The following is a 14,032-nucleotide window of genomic DNA, read 5'->3' as shown; positions in this document are numbered from 1 at the left end:
ATCATTAGTATCACTGCAAAAATATCCCAAACAACAAACTAAAACAATGAGTGAGAGGGTCACTAAAAAACCAATCAGTAAAAACAAAATGAAAACTCCATTGTTTCTACAAATCTTCATAAAATTTCAAAAATATCTCTAATACCTAAACAGGACATCTGGTTACTTTTCTTGTCATAAGCCAGTTAATTTTGACAAAAACCCTTTCTACTTTGTATTGCCTAAGTCATTGTGCCAAATGTTTTTGTTGAATGGACATATTATCAAAAACAGTTGCTTAACAGCAATCTTTCTAAACCTGTACATATTATCCAGGTGACTCCCTTATTTTCTCTTTAGCACTGTACAGTTTTACCTTTTTTTGTTCTGTGAGATTCCCCTTATTTCGTAATAGTTTAACTTTTGTCACCCCTTCTAAATAAGCCTTATTGCTTCTTTTTTTTTCTACCGTATTTTTAAACTCCACTTTTATTTTATCCCATTCACTAACTATAACTTCTGCAGTACTTTCTATCAGACAGGCGGGAAAGTGCAAGTGTCTCATCTTTTCTTCATTACCTTTCATTTTAATCTTAGTAATTATTGGTGTATGATCTGAAATTACTATAGGATGTGTGCCAAAGTTCTCAATTAAATACAAATGTTTCTGTGAAATATAATTTCTGTCTAGTCTAACCTAGTTATTGCACCTTGGGGAATAATAGTTAAATTCTTTCTGAGTTCCTACTACTGAATTCGTGTCTTCCATACCAAATATTTTCATACATGTCTTCAGAAATCTACCCTTGTAAGTTTATAGGTACTAGGCTACTGACTATTAGAGCCTTTTTAATCCTAGCCATGCAAACCAAACCTCTGACAAGTTCTGGTACCCTTGATAAGTATAAGCAGGAGTCTGGGAGATGAACAATTTACATGCTGCCTGTGTCCATTGTTATATTTTCCCTTCTGCAACATACTCATTGTTGCAAATCAAATTCCAATTCCCACCTATAAGTAATATTCCCTGCCAAAAATAATTATCTCCCAAACATTTTTATGCTCCATAATAACAGTTTTAGGTAGAATATAAATACATGCACGCATAGTTCTTATCTCTTGCCTGTAGCCCCTTACTGCCACAAATTTTCTGCTATCATATGTTTTCCTCCTCTATCACTATTTGAGCTCCTCTAACAATAAGTATAAGTACTGTACTCATCTTTTCCTTTGTCCCTGATATCCTTTCTTTATCAAATTCACATGCTCATTTCTTTCCAAATGTGTCTCCTATAGCATTGCTATTTGCACTCTGCATTTCTTAATATAATTAAATATATATTTTTAATTTTGTCTATACCTGTGAGGCCATTCACATTCCAAGATAATATGGAAAGTGTCACCATTATGATGCAAAGTCATTATTTCCACCTGTTATTTATGACAGCTTTTGTAAATGTTTATTTCCAGATTTTGTGATACATAAACCCACATATGTTTGGTAGGTTGATCTTTTATACAAGTTTTTCTTATAATCAACATTGGAACCTCTGTCATATTTTATGAGACTTTTTGTTTTAATAAAAACCCTAAAAAAACAGACACCCACAATGCCCCTGGAACATGTTCACTTAATACAAACACATAAAACTATGTATATCTTCACTTATAAAATTTAATCCTCCTAATAAGAGCAATTGTTCAAAATAGCTGCAAACATAAGCATTAATTAACCTAAAGTTGAGGTTATCCATGCTATTGCCTGTGTATTTACTTACACTAACTGGTACATGTTCATTTGTATCTTTATTCCCCCCCTGATGCATTTTGGTTTCAGCTTAGTTACTATTTGTAACTATCAGCTATGTATTTTCCTCTCATTATACATATTTTTCCACCTCCACCTAGCATACACAGCAGAGTAAGTAGAAGTATAGTTGGGATGGTATGGGCCAATGTCCTTATGATGAAGACAACTCACCAGTATACAGTTAGTCTAGGTAATTGAATATGTGCCCCCCAACACACATAGGGCCAGATTCAGGAAGCCTCCGTGTAAGAGTTATAACTCTTACACGGAGGCTGCAGTTAAACGGTATGATGTCAGCATGTCATGCATATGCATGAGGTGCATGAGGCATGCTGAATCACACTGTAACTCTTACATGGTCCATGTAAGAGAGTAAGGGGCGTGTCCATAGGCTAAGCCCTGCATGCGGACACACCCCCCGGAAGTGGAGAATGGCTGAAAGTAAACAGCCACGAGAGAGGCCATGGAAATGTAAATAAACACACTACACAACACATTCCCCCACAGACCGTCAGTGTACAAAGTGAACAGATGCTATAAAATGAAAATAAAAGCTGTTTTTTTTTTTTTTAAACCCGTAAATGTGTGCTACTGTGTGCGCTCGTGTGAGCGGGTGTGCTACTAGCACAATTGCAGTTAGCAGGCAGTGGAGAAGGATATGATAACTAAATATGCAAAGTAAGCCAAGAAGAAATAGCTTAGCGGTAGAGTTGCCGACTTAAGAGTAGGCAGGCAGGGTTCGAGCCCACACAGCAACCTTTTTTTTTTTTTGTAAATAAGCACTAAAAAGGCCCCTGACAGTATTGTACAAATGTAAAAGTATACCCTTTTGTAAAATGGAATGAAATGGAGCATATATTTTGAAGTAACACAATAATAAAAATATTTAGAAATGTACTGATAGCTAAGCTGCAGTGAGACAGAGTGCTTGTAGCTGAGTAGTGTTTAAAAAGCTGCAAATTGCCTGCCCATAGCTAAGCACTGGTTTAACAGGCTCAAACTGTGTGCAACTAGCTGTGCTCAGCTTAACATGTGTGTCACCAGCCAATTAAGGTTTATCCCAGCACACCGTTTGCGCGCGCTCCCACAAGCTAACTGCCAGTGCGCATGCGTTAGCTCCACGCAAACGAGCGCAGACCTGGTTTTAAGTGCTTAAAAGTGCTTTTGGCATGTTTGATTGACAGGTCCTCAACTCATTTCTTGACAGTCTTGAAAATTAAAAATCAGTGGTCAGATTCGAACCCAGGATACCATGCACTAGAGTCAAGGTACTAAACCACTAAGCCATGACAGCAGTACTTAGAAATGCAGAAATAGCATACATATAGGATATAATCCAGAATGGAGCATGATAAAGCAGTTTCTGTGAAGTAGATACAATTCCAAAACGGCCAATCATAGAAATGTGCGGGAAAATCGGCATATATAAGCCCCATAGGCGGGAATACACAGCAGAACTGATTGTAGAACAGACCTGCAGGCAGAATGAGTGGAGTAGGGGAGGGACGTTGCTTTCGAGCACAGCGGTGGGGCGTTGAGGAGTCCAGATACATGGTCTGGCTCCTAGTTCACTATCATGAGGCCCAACTCATGCAGGGCCAGGTCTCATGGGGAGCGTACAGGGCGGAGGCATGAGACCAGTTGGCTCATGATCTTACTAGTGCTACTGGCATACCACACACTGGTGAGCAGGTCCATCACCACCATGCGGACTTGAAGCGGCGTAAGCAAGACCAGTTGACCCAATGGATCCAGGAGGCCCGGGATACGCCCAACGCCCCACTACTGAGTAAGTTACATTTTACTTATGTATGTAAGGAATTCAACTAGCTGATACCATGGAGATGTGTATTCCAATATTACTTGTTTTGTATTACAGCTGCAGGTGTCCGCTCTGTGAACCGAAGGCGATGACCGCAGGCTGGTGCACCACCATGCAGGTTAGTAACCCCACATAGTACTTGTAAATAAATATTATAGTGTAGCACGTATCAGAACACTGCACTGTATTGATTAAAAGAAATATAATGTGCAAGCAAGAAGTGAAAGTCTGCAGGTATGGCTGCCACAAGTTCAGCAGTATGCAAGTGTAACTGGAAATATAATTGATAGAAATAAATAGTGCTGTAATACAGATGTCCCACCATTAATTAAATATAGTATAACCTGCAGTAGTCTCAAGAGTACAGCTTCAGAATCTGAGGTAATCACATGTGAGATATATCCCCTGTTGAAATGCTGAATCATGACAGAAGTGAGGCTGCTGGAAAGTGTTTGAATCAGCACAGGTCTAATATGTGAACAAAGCCTAGAAGTACCAACCTGAACTGTGAAATTGCAGGATGTGTGAGAGTGACAGAAAGGGTCATGTATCAATAAATAAAGTAGTAATAACCCCGAATATATAAGCCTGAGTGTGTCTCCACAGAACTAAATGCATGTGGGAATTACAAATTAACATCCCAAACTGATTTCAGTGTGTCTGAATCTTGAATGTTTAAGCCAAAATCTGCATATGGTGATGACAGTAAACAATTTGCAGATAGAATGAATGATTGTCTGACAAACTAAACAGCCATAGTTGTCCCCTGTCCTGTCATCAAGTGTAGCAGGATGATGTATCTGATCAAATTCAAAATAACTAGGATAGTGATGTATCTGTAACAGGTCTAGCATGACAGTCAAATAAAAATCATTTTGAAACATCAGCCTCAAGTTAATTGTGTACCTATTACAAATGTATATCAATGTATAACTTATGAATGTGTCATCATTTTCTTTCTCCACCCCACCCTATAATTGCAAATTAAAACACTCACTAAATATTGGTATGTGAACATTTCATTAACCATGGACATTTGTCCTGTTCACAAATATATGCATGTCTGTTTGTGCATGTGCCCTGTTCATACCTGCAAACTTGACGGCCTGTTGCCATTAATCAACCCTGCATGTTGTTTGATTGTGTATTTCCGTTCAAATAATGCATGTGATATTGATATGCCCGTTGTTCAATGGTGTTAATATCTGGGTGTTTGTTTAATGGGAATACCAATGCATGCTGTTACAACTAATTGGAATGGAATAATATGCCACTAACCCAAACTAACATAACATACCCACAAACCTAGAACACTTGGGAAGGCAGGTCCCAGTGGACCCACCTCTCCCACCTCAGCTGGCGACTGCACCTGGCACTAGTGCCCAGGCTGGACCCTCCTCCGGTGGCCCTGTGCCACCTTTGGTGGAAGCGCTGCAGGGGCTGGGGCCCGTCCCCTCTGCAAGCGTGGCCGGAGGAATCGTCCACTCACCCCCAAGGTGTCTGGTCTGTGGTGCGAAGGGAGATCCAAGACTCTGTTCTTGGGCCCCACGCCAGCTCGAGGCTCGGGTGGCACAGCTTACGGGCATGGCCGTTGTCCCGCCTGCACAGCCCCCAGCACAGCCCCGTCCTGGGCTGTGAAGGAACAGTGGCAACTGCCTATGGGTGGGGATATCAGTTACACTGTTGCCATCTGTGGGCTCATGCGCCTTGGATATCCCAACCTCTGTCCCCGTCAATTGTGTAACCCCCCCCACTTGTGTCATACACCGCCCCTGTATGCATCTTGTCTGTCTTGTCTGTTAACCTACCCAGCCTACCTCCCCAGCTATACCGACTTCCTTCACCTGACATACCACTCTCACCTGAAAAAAAAAAAGGCACTCTGTACCCACAAAAAAATTACGCCCCATACATAGCTGTCCATGTCGCACATATGTCCGCTGGACATTGAAACTGTTAATTACAATTGGCTTTACAACAAATATTAATGTTGTCCTGACACCTCTCTCAGGGGTGGAAGGTTTCAAATGTCCCACCAAAATACATAGAAATACACAGCTGTTGCTGCTAAAGACATGGGCATCTATGGGCCTTACCCACATCCTTCCTGCAAATCCCACGCTTGTTTCCCTACTGTCTTACCCTCTTTGTGACCCCTTTTCACCACTTTCCTGTCACCCCTTTTTCTTTTCTTTCAAAGAAAATAGCTGGTGTGCGCTTGTGTGCTGAGCTAACCGCCAGTGCGGATCGTGAGCTCATGCAAATGAGCAGACCTGGTTTTAAGTGCTTAAAAGTGCCTTTATGGCACTTTGATTGACAGGTCCTGTACTCATTTTGAAAACCTGGAAAGAAAAATAAATTCCCACTGCCAGTCTCGAACCCAGGACCTTGGTAACATTAGTCTGTATGACCTACCACTAAGCCATGACTGCCATACAAGAACATAGTGCTAAAATAAATATAACATGTAATTGTAGGAATCAATATAAAGGCAATATAGTAGGTGTACTACCCAAAGCATTTCAGGTAGAGTTGTAATGGCCGAATTACTGGATTCCCACACTAGTTCAGTGTTAACAGAAACAGCCCTGCTAATTGTTAGCTTGTACATAATAATGTAAGGTAATGTACACATAAGAAGGTATGTATATGTACACATACATATATATAAATATATAGTAATACATATGAAATATAGTCGTAGGTGTCAGTATCCATACACACTCACTACAGGAAACAGTGAAGATAAATGCAGCAGCCAGAATCTACAACACAGCCTGACCCCTGTGAGACCTACTATCCCTTTTAACTGCTTAAAGGTGGCTTCAGCACTTTGATTGACAGGTCCTGTACTCATTTTGAAAGTTTGGAAAGAAAAATAAATTCCCACTGCCAGTCTCAAACCCAGGACCTTGGTAACATTAGTCTGTATGACCTACCACTAAGCCATGACTACCATGCAAGAGCATAGTGCTAAAATAAATATAACATGTAATAGTAGGGACCAATATAAAGGCACTATAGGAGGTGTACTACCCAAAGCATTTCAGGTAGAGTTTTAATGGCTGAATAACTGGATTCCCACACTAGTTCAGTGTTAACAGAAACAGCCCTGCAAATTGTTAGCTTGTACATAATAATGTAAGGTAATGTACATATATGAAGGTATGTATATGTACACATACATACATATAAATATATATTAATGCATATGAAATATAGTCGTAGGTGTCAGTATCCATACACACTCACTACAGGAAACAGTGAAGATAAATGCAGCAGCCAGAATCTGCAACACAGTCTGACTCCTGTGAGACCTACTAACCCCTTTACTGCTGAAAGGTGCCTCCAGCACTTTGATTGATAGACCCTGTACTCAATTTGAAAGCAAAATACAAGCATACTAGTAGGCCCTACCACAAGACCAGTGTAGCACTAGTCTGTATGACCTACCAGCAAGACATGACTCTCATACAGGAATATAGTGCTAAATAAGTGGAACATGTAATAGTAGGAATGAAGATAAAGGCAATATAGTATGTGTACTACCCAAAGCATGTCAGGCAGACTTTCACTGTCCCAATTACTGGATTCCCATACTAGTGTAGTGTTAACAGAAACAGCCCTGCAAATTGTTAGCTTGTACCCAATATTGTCAGCTAATGTACATATATGAAAGTATGTATATGTACACATATGTATATATAGCAATACATATGAAATATAGTCGTAGGCGTCAGTATGCATACACACTCACTACAGAGAACAGGTGGGAGAAATGCAGCAACCTGAATTCACAACACAGCATGAAGCATGCGAGATGTACTAACCTTCACACTCACAGAACATTTTCCAACAGCATACCAGCATGGTCCACGCCCTTACAATCTGAAAGGGCAACGCCTATCTCACATACCCTTTTATAGCACTGTCCTGAAATCACAGTGAGACATGCAATCAGTACACAACTGGCTGTATGCAATTAGCCAATGCTGCCTTACAATTGGTGCAGAGGCCATCACATGGACCTATGCAGATACCTACAAAAGCATTCAGTGCCCACACTCCACACATGCAATACAGTCATTGCACAAACCTAATGAGAAAGAGAGAGAGAGAGAGACAGAGAGAGAAATAAAAAAATATACAGACAGCCAGCAGCAAAACCAGCAGCAGCAAACAGCAAGCAGCACCACTGACACAGCAACAGCTGCCACAAACACATATAATGCAAAGTAGAAGGTTAATACTGTGTTTACTGTGACACCTCCAAATGTATCATAGTTCACTATCTATAGGTATGTCCATGAGATAGGTTGTGTGTACATAGTCCTGACATATATACATATGTAATATTGCTGTACATGTTGCCCATACTTAAAACTTCCATAGCTTAGAACACAAGGCCAGTTGTGCATATGATGCAGTAGTTACCAGGGTCAGTAGAGGTTACTCCTCATTGGTGTGGGACCACTGTGTATGTATGGCACTGTTCAGGTACATATCCTGTAGTATGGCCAGGGATTAATATCAGACTGTCATGTGGTGCTATGTCCTCCAGGGTGAACGTAGCACACATCCAGGGATACCATTTCGTAACAGTGATGCTATGTGTTCTGCAATGTTGAGGGTGGCCCTCACCTGGACATGTGAGAGGATAGGGAGGTTACAGTCATCTGTGATAACTAATACCGCATGTGTAGGAGAATGGGGGGGGGTACCTGCACCTAAACTGTCTGCAACAATGTTGCCAATATCTGTGCATTTGGTGAATGTGAAGCATCTTAACACTGATGACCACAGATGCCTTGCCTTCATGTGAATCTGCCCTGTGCTGCAGTAGCCTCCTGCTATTGTTATACAATGTGCCTGTATCTGTAGTCCACTGGACAGGATAAATAAGTGGTGTGCATATGTTCTGGGTTAGATATGTGTGTGCACAGTACATGCAGTATTTGTGATGTCTGCAGTAAGCATATGCAAAGGGGCCAGCAGTGTGTGTTGTGGCTTCCACTGGCCCAATGGGCTGCATGGATAGCATCACAGTCATAACTAGTGAATAACTGTGTAATTACATGCATACATAGCAAGGTAGTGTACTGTGCTTGTGGTGTTGTTGGGATATGTATATCCAGGCTGAGTAATGTGTGTCCACATCACAGGGTTGGATGGCAACACACATCCAGTATGTAGGGATGAACACCCAGAGTGTTTCAGATGTGTCGCCTGTGCAGAAATATCTGGCCATTACCTGTGCATCCCCCACAACACACACACATGCAACATATGGCAGAAGTACTATAGCAGTACACATAGGTTCATAGGTTCATACTAGGCTATTTGCCCTAGGGCATTGATAAGCCTAGTAGAATGTGTTTGTCTTTTGCCACCCAATTACAAGTTATGCTGCTATGCCCTTGTCCAACGTTAGTATACTGTGCCTCTGTCTAACAGTGACATAGAACTGATACCTGGGGTACAACTATGATCTCCATCCACTCATCCAGATTCCTATGGAAGAGAGTTAATGAGGGACTCTGCCTAACCTGTAGTGTGAGTTCATTGCAGAGTGAAGGGAGCCTCTTGGTTAGGAATATGCCCCTCCAGCATGTCCTATTTATGTCATTGCTGAGGTTCAGGTCTCCTGAGCATGTGGCTGTATGGGACTCTGATTTCCTGAGGTGCAGCATGTTCATTACTGCTGGGTAGGACATGGCTGTATATGGCACGCACAGATTGCCTCTGAACAGGCAGTATGCCACTGAGTCCAGCTGGATTTCCTTTAACTGGGCAGCATATGACATCTGTTTGAGCCATTTCATCCTCTTGATGAGGTACTGTTGTCCTGTACCAGTTGCTGTAGGTGTCTGGTTAGGTACATCCCAAAATGTGCATTGTACGTAATTATAGGCCTGATGATGGATGAGTAAAGAGGCACAATGACCTCCCCTGCCATACATGTGAATCCCTCATGATTAGCTGGGCTATATAACATGTCTTTCAATCCACATTGGCCATGTGGTTGACAAATGACAGACTGCTATCATGTTTGTTCCCCAGGTCCCCAATTACGTCGTCTGTACTCAATGGCCTAACACCTATGTGGTACTTTGCCACCAATGTGGAGGTGTGGGAATCTGTGTTGAATATTGATACTCCCCCTCCTTTGTTCAAGTGTTGGGGCCGACAAGAATGGTAACAGCTATAACTTGGTAGTGCTGGTGTGCTCCTGGGAAACCTGAAACAGGTTTATGTTACTGCACAGATATCAATGTCCATAATGCTAAGTAGGGTTTTGAGTGCGTGTATCCTGAGGTCTAGACTTCTGGTGTTGAGTAGCATCACTCTTACTTCCTCATCCTTTGTGATACAAATGGATGTGGGTTTGCCTTATGAGCCTTGCCTAATACAGGCACTATGGGTGTAGCAAGAGCCTCCGCCAAAATCCAATAGGCCAGGGGTGACAGGTGCAAGCTGTCCCTAGCAAAGCATACCACCCCAAGATGACAGGCATTGGCACACCTGTGAATGACACCAGTATGTCAGTCAATTGTTGGAAGGGATCATCGTGCCTTGATATTGTGGCATCGTTCTTGATGAGGGTAAGATGCTACTCAAGGTCAGGGTCAAACTGTCTTGGGCTACATGCTCAGAGAGCTCCGTACTGTCTCATGTCATGTAGTCCAAGGAGGTATGTGTCAGGTCATTCACACCAGCATGGACATTGACTGAGTCATACCTGTACATGCCTTGGAGTTACTTGAGTGTTTATGTTATGTGGCGGGTCATAGTGCCCGACAGGCTGCACACTGTGACCCTCACCTTGTTAAGCCTGGTGAACGTGATGTCAGTGTGCCTGATGATAGAGGCACCTAGTACAGGTGTATGAGGTGTGTTGTTTACTGTTAATGGCTGTGAGTGTTCAGCACATTGGCTTTGTGTGATATGTGTTGCACGTGTTTGTTTCCGTGGTAGTGGTTGCTTGAGTGTCTGCTTAGGAGGTCTCTGCTGCGTAGGCAGACCTGTAGTCCGAGCCTACGAGTATGTTCATGTGTGATCATGTGTTAGTTCTGCTGTCGTGGTAGGTCTATGTGAGACTGGAAGTGTAGTGAGTGTGGTTTCCTTCTCCACCTGACTGGTTATGGCAGTATTGAGTAGAGAGAGCCTAGCCTCCAGTTTGGTATACGGTTGCATCACTCACATGAGTTTGAATTTGTTGTTAGGAGGAGGGGGTTGTCTGTGTACATGCAGCTGTTCTAACATTGTCTCTGGATTACCACACTCACCAGCTGGACTGGGGAGGAGACTGACAACTGACCTTTGGACATGCTAGAATACTATTGTGAATTCGGTAATAATTGAAAACAAGGTCCAGTGGGGAGTGAGGGTGTACTGATATTACCTACTACTGCTGACTGATATAATAGCTTCAGTGAGCAAGTGCCAGGTAACCTAAGTGCAATGTGTCACAATTAAGTAAATGCAACAATGACAAGCAGTCACTTGCTGTCATGTGTAACATGGAAATACGTACAGTAAGCAATGCAGATATCAGTAGTGAGTCACAGAAGTGTTGAGAAGCTGTGTATTATGTGGAAATAGCGTACCAGTGAAATAACAAGCTAACAAATAACAAGCATATAAACAAAGCTAGATTCAGGAGGCCTGGATGTAGTGTTTGCTACAGCAAACAAGGTGTACCAATGTCATTAAGATACAGCTCAAATATGCAGGCACTATAAACCTGAAACCAGATGTCCCCAGCTATGAATGGCAGAGTACAGCCTATTGTCACACAAGAGTGCAGAACACAAACCTTGTTAATGTTAAATAACTGGCCTGAAGGCCAACTGCATATACCAGAACTAATACACTTGGACACTGGACTCTCAATCAGCAGTTCCCAACTTCAAAGGATGAAAGATATGTGTCCTGCCACCACAGTGCTTGCCACAAACCTCCCTAATGTAAAACAACTGGTCTGAAGGCCAAGTGCTTAGTCCAAATGACTTAGAATGATAGCTACACTTTAATCAAGTTGCAACCAAGCAGTAATAAGTACAATTTAATACTCCCTGTATAGAATGTGTACCATATATTGCAGAGATACTATGCTGATAACCTGTTTGTGTACCTTTCCAGGGGAACATGGCTCCAAAAAGGAACCCCACATATTCTGCTGCAGAGGATTAAGTGATCCACCAGAGCCTGGTGCGTGACTATGCCATCCTGTTCTCACGCACCACCCAGAATCAGCAGGAGAGGTCTGCACAGTGGCAAAATCTCGTTAGCAGGATAAATGATGTTGGCATGCATGATAGGACATATGAGCAGGTGAGACATCACTGCAGTGATTTGATTAGAAATGTCCGCCAGCGTGCTGCAGATATCCGCAGGCAACAGGTTGCCACAGGTGGGGGGGTGGCCACACATCCCCCCCTCACCAGACAGGAGGGGCTACTGCTAAGTGTTGTGGATCCAGCCCCAGAACAACAATAACAACAGTCATGCATCATGATGGAGGTTGGATCCACACAGCAGCAAGACACCGAGCGTGCAGGTAAGATGCCATATTTATTTATTGTTATTACTTTTACATTTGTTGACCGAGATAGTCTAGCTGAATATATGTCCATTTTCAGTAGAGGCCTGGGGAGAAAAGATCCACACATAACATAATAAAGGCAGACAGACAAGTTGTTAATACAGACATCCAACATAATAGAAATATACACCAGCTTGTTAATTAAATCAACATACATTTAAGGAACTCAAACAGTTTAAAGTCATACACAATGTACTGTCGGTTTCAAAGCAATTCTACCTAAAACATAACGGTTATGCAATAAGGCAAAAGCCATATAGATAATAGTTAAAGCTCAGAAGGGTAGAGAAGTAGAAGGAGTATGAAAGATAAAATAATAGGGAAGAGGCAGGAGTCAAGAAGGGAAGTGAGGAAAAGAAGGGAGACAGTCAAGAGAAGGTGGGAGGGGTGGGAGAAGTAGGTCAGAGCATAGAAGGACATCAAGGGGAAAGAAACAGGGTAGAAGCTAGTTTTTATGCACAATGAGGGGTTAAAGGTAAAGAGAGGGTGGAGAGAGGGACGTTAGCCTGGAGTACTACAAGAACAAAGCCAGTGGTTTTGGAAGTACAGTTTGAGTTGTTGTTTGAAGAGAGGTAAGGGTGAGATTAGAGTTAACTCCTGGTATGTACATATGACTGTTCTGTACACTGTTACTTCATGCACGCATAAGGTGTGCATGTGGTATGTATCTGTCATCATGATATGTAATTGTGCATGTGTGATACAGACATTATGAGCAGCTGATGTGTATAAGGGAACTAGTGTACTACTGTACTGTATCATGTGCAAAACAAATGGCACACTTGTGCCCACTGACATTACTCTCTTCATACTTCCAGGTCCCTCCCATCTAGCAACGAGGCAGGCCATACATGCTGGTGAGTGTGTTTAACATTACCTGAAAACAATTTATAATACTAGTAAGAGTAGTGTAACACTGTAGTATACATGCTGGTGAGTGTGTTTAATAATACCTGCAATACCCAGTTTAACAATATTAAGAGTAGTGTAACACAGTACTGATGTGTGTGTTTACTGTGGGTGTGCATGTGTGCGAGTGTGCCTGTGCCCATGTGTGCATGTGTGTTTGTGTCCATGAGTGCATGTGTCCATTTCTGAATGTGTGCATTAGTATTGAAGTGCATCTCTGTCAAATATGTGTTGAGACTGTAATCTGTGTTCCCTGTTTTCCTCCCGTAGGTTCTGGTGCTGCTCTGGTGACCTGCAGCAGGGAACCTGAATCTTGTGCCCCAGGTACTGATGATGATGAAATGTCTGTAATGGTGCAGGAAGGTGTGTCTGGGTCCGCCATTGGTCAGCCAATTGACAGTACACAGCTGTCAACCCGTCAATGCGCACAGTCATCCTGCCGTTACATCCTTTGTCACCATTGTCCCTAGGTGATGGACAGTATGCAGTGGGCATAGATCAGGGTAATGTGGTACCTGTGGTACATGCATCCCCACAAGGCAGCCATGAGCAGGGTCCTCCAATGGTACCACGCAGACAGTCGCCCATGGGTTCTCGTGGGGGCATCCGTGGCCGTACTGCCTCTGGCCGACGTGCCCAAGGAGGTATGTCAACCTCCACTATGTTTCGGACTGTTATGCAGGCACAGGCACGTATGGAAAGGTACACCAGGCAGGGTCTGAGGGAGCTGAGAGCATGTCGCACAGCCATGACAGATGGCATGCGTGACGTTGCGAATGCTATCCGTAACCTCACAGATGTCGTTGACAGACGTTGTGGGGACATACAACAGCTGCTCCACAACCAGATGTCCATGGGCCAGGGCGATGGTGTGCGTTTGCGACGTCGACATGGCCGTATGCCAGCA

The sequence above is a fragment of the Protopterus annectens genome, chromosome 1.part1 (genome assembly GCF_019279795.1).
Source record: "Protopterus annectens isolate FY-2018-M chromosome 1.part1, PAN1.0, whole genome shotgun sequence".
NCBI lineage: Eukaryota > Metazoa > Chordata > Ceratodontiformes > Protopteridae > Protopterus > Protopterus annectens.
The sequence above is the reverse complement of the archived record's forward strand: the minus strand, read 5'-3'. Positions refer to the sequence as shown.